This window comes from Moschus berezovskii, chromosome 15 (genome assembly GCF_049115385.1).
Source record: "Moschus berezovskii isolate FMDL1 chromosome 15, NW_MosBer_1.0, whole genome shotgun sequence".
Taxonomy (NCBI): Eukaryota; Metazoa; Chordata; class Mammalia; order Artiodactyla; family Moschidae; genus Moschus; species Moschus berezovskii.
In genome coordinates this window covers 47612501-47616318 of record NC_142474.1, presented here as the reverse complement: position 1 = coordinate 47616318, position 3818 = coordinate 47612501, and the positions used below count along the sequence as shown (strand labels likewise).

The 3818-nt window shown below is 37.2% G+C and overlaps 1 pseudogene; it reads left to right on the top strand.

The window, feature by feature from the left end:
* The first annotated feature begins 431 nt into the window (after window positions 1-431).
* The window catches only part of LOC129554655 (adenine phosphoribosyltransferase pseudogene), a 10843-nt pseudogene continuing 7456 nt past the window's right edge, over window positions 432-3818 (top strand).

Below are 3818 nucleotides of genomic sequence, written 5' to 3'. Positions count from 1 at the left end.
GGAGTGGGGAAACTGACAGGGAAAGGGCAGAGGCACAATAAGACGATCCACCCAAACCTAGGAGGCCTCCTCCTCACCTGCTTCAGAGACCACCCCCTGCTCTGCATCAACAGCCTATCCCTATAGGCTCCAAGGATACAGAATAATGTATTCAAAGATGTCCACATTCTAACTCCCAGAACCAGTGAATATGTTCTCTTCTATGGCAAAAGAGACTTTGCAGAACTGATTTACTTAAGGATGTTGGGATTGGGAGGTTAGCCTATCACCTGAAGGGACCCAGTGTAATCACATGGGTCCTTATAGGAGAAAGGGAGAAGGATCCAACTCACTGAAGGAGATGTGGTGAGGAAAACAGAGATCAGAGGAAGATTCAGAGAGAGACAAACAGACAGATCAAAGATCCTGGTTCTGAAGATGGAGGAGGGGCCATGAGCCAAGGAGTGGAGGTGCCTCTAAGAGGCCAGGATCAAAGCCAGGGAATGTATTCTCCCCTACAAGCTCCAGAAGGAACCGGGCCCTGTTGACATGGATTTTAACACTTCTGGCCTTTAGTGCTGTGAGATAATGCAGCTGTTGTTTAAGCCACCAAATCTGTGACAAGTTGTTGAGGCAACGATAGGAAACTAGTATGTCTCTCCACTCACTGAAGAGTTACTGTTTTACAGCTCCGCTCCTCCAAATCTTGATAGCCTCTCCAAGGTTCAAAGTTTGTGTCAATACTGACTATGAAGAAAACCTGTTGTGTTTTAATATGCTGCGCATACTTTCCTGTAAACAAATTATGAACCTAATGTGAAAGACTCTCACTGGGGCCACAGAAACGGGTACTATTCTACTTATAAGTCAACTGATAAGAAACATGGGAGCCCCACACCCACAGGACAAGGTAGCCACTGACAGTAAGAAAAACCAACCTGCATGAACATCCTCCTTGTCTTTCTTACACAATCTTGGGAATACTAACTTACAGGAAAACAAAGGTTCTCAATTTGCTGAAGGAATACTTTTCAGCTAAAAGCACTGAAAGAAAAATCTCTCCTCATAAACATATTTCCAAGAACCACAGATGCCTGAGAAAACATGAAAAAAGAGCTAAAACTTAAGGAAACATAATTTTCATAGTAGACCAGAGGAAAATAATCATTAGTATCCTTAGAGAGATGAGAGGTTATCCCAACAAGAAAAATAAGAGTATAACAAAGGTGATCAGAGTAGCTGGAAAATAGAAACAATCATTATTCCCCAACTCCACAAACAAATTTCACTACGTAAGACTCATTTGAAAAGACCCTGATGCTGGGAGGGATTGGGGGCAGGAGGAGAAGGGGACGACAGAGGATGAGATGGTTGGATGGCATCACCGACTCGATGGACATGAGTTTGGGTGGACTCAGGGAGTTGGTGATGGACAGGGAGGCCTGGCGTGCTGTGATTCATGGGGTTGCAAAGAGTCGGACACGACTGAGCAACTGAACTGAACTGAAGCTGAATGACATAATGGAAATGTGAAGATTAAATTGAACCTGAAAACAAGGGCTGAGGGATTCTTCAGGAATAGAGTGAAAAATAAGGAGTAATGAATTATAAGGAAAAAGAGGCAAGGAAAAATAGGTAAACAGTCCACTGAAAGCCTAGCATGACTTGTGGGGGGAAAGTCATATCAGATACATCTAACTGAAATTCTTGGTAAGGATAGAGTTATTTAGGTGCCAAAGAAGAAGGAAAGGAAGAAAGGGGGAGAAGGAGGGAAGAAAGGGGGAGAAGGAGGGAAGAAAGGGGGAATGAAACAAGGAAGAAATGGAGAGAGGGAAGAAACAAAGGGAGGGAGGGAGGGAGGGGGAAGGGCAAAGTGCAAAACTGGTTACCTACACATTTTTAAGTAGACTAGCATATGACTCCACATCTGCAAGAAATCCATGGAGCAATATATTATATCCATAGCAAAATAATGTTAAGCTTGGGACTCAAATACAGAACCAAAACTTCATATACTTTTGAAGGCAGAAAAATAAAAGATATTTTCAAATAGGATGAAGTTTACCTCTCCTGGAACCCATTCCTAAGGAATTACTAGACGACGTACTTCACTAAATAACAACAATAAAGTTGGGGAAAAGCCATCATGGAGTTCAACAAATAATGCAAAGTAATGAAACCAGTAAAATCACGATATTTTTATTCTATATGGCTTTGACACACAATACAACTTAAGAAACCATTACTTGAAAAGTAGAGGAATCAAGGTCTTAAAATAATAAAAATCTGCAAATATCAATTCCACATGCTTTTCAGAAAGTCTGTCCAATGGGTAGACAAAAAGAGGGATTGAAGTGCCAAATTGCTGACTATTCAGCTGCTGAGAGAAGATGGTAAAGAAAATGGACCATCAGCTTTTATAGAAAAACATAAGGTTACCAATTTGGAAAATAATAATAAGATGTATAACTTTCAAACCACAAAAATATTGAAAAAGGAAGGACAGAAGGGATGAAGGGATGAGGGAGAAGGAGGAAAGGAAACAGGAAACAAAATAAGAACACAATAGTTTAAAATGAAAGTAAAATAAATGGGAAATATAAGCCAAGGTAGGAAGTATAATGCTAAATATTTCAATTAATGCAGTAAAAATAAATGGGTTAAATCCAGTGTGTCTGGGAGGGCAGGGGGATTCTTAGACTGAACCTAAAATATAAAGCATAAACAACTTAAGAATACACACATAAATCACTGTCTACAGAATACACACACAATCAAAATGCTACAAAAATGGAAAATAGCGGGATAGAAATAGATAAACTAAGTAAATGTTAGCACTTTGGCACTATTAAAGTCAGCCATAAAGTAATCAAAGCAGAAAACATATTTTGTTAAAAAGACACAAATAAGAGAAGTACCTTTCATGGAACAGGAAGAGAGAGAGAGGACTGTAAGAATGGTTAAAAAAGCAAAATTTGATCAATGTAATACAGCACATTTACAGAAACCAGTACATTATCTCAATTGATGCTGAAAAAGTATTTGATAAAAGTCAACACCCTTTCATGATTAAAAAAAAAAACAACCAAACAACACTCAACAAAGTAGGAATAGAAGGAAACTATCTCAACATAATAAAAGCCATATGTGAAAAACTCAGAGTGAACATTATACTCAGTGATAAGACTGAAAGCTCTTCCTCTACAATCAGCAACAAGACAAGAATGCCCATTTTCATCTTTTCTATTCTACATAGTAGTAAGTTCTAGCCAGAGAAATTAGGCAAAAATAAATAAATAAAATGCATCCAAACTGAAAAGGAAGAAGTAAAATTAAACTCTGTCTGCCTATGATATGATCTTCTATGTAGAAAAACCTAAAGATTACACACACACATGCAGACACACACACTGCTAGAACTAATCAATGAATTCAGCAAGCAGCAGGATATAAAGTCAATACACAAAAAATTGGCTGCATTTCAATACACTAGCAATAAACAATCTGAAAAGAAAATTACAAAAACTATTCCATTTACAACAGCATCAAAAAAATAAAATACTTGGAAATTAAATTAACTAGGAAGGTAAAAGACTTGTACAATGAAAACTAAAAAAAAAAAAAATTAGTGAAAGAAATTAAACAAGATATAGTAAATGGAAACACATCCCATATTTATTGACTGAAAACTCAATATAAGATGACAGTACTACTCAAAGCAATCTACAGTTTCAATGAAATCCGTATCAAAATCCCAACATCATTATTTGTAGAAATAGAAAAATTAATTCTAAAATTTCTATAAAAAAAGAATATATATATACAAAAAAGACATTCAC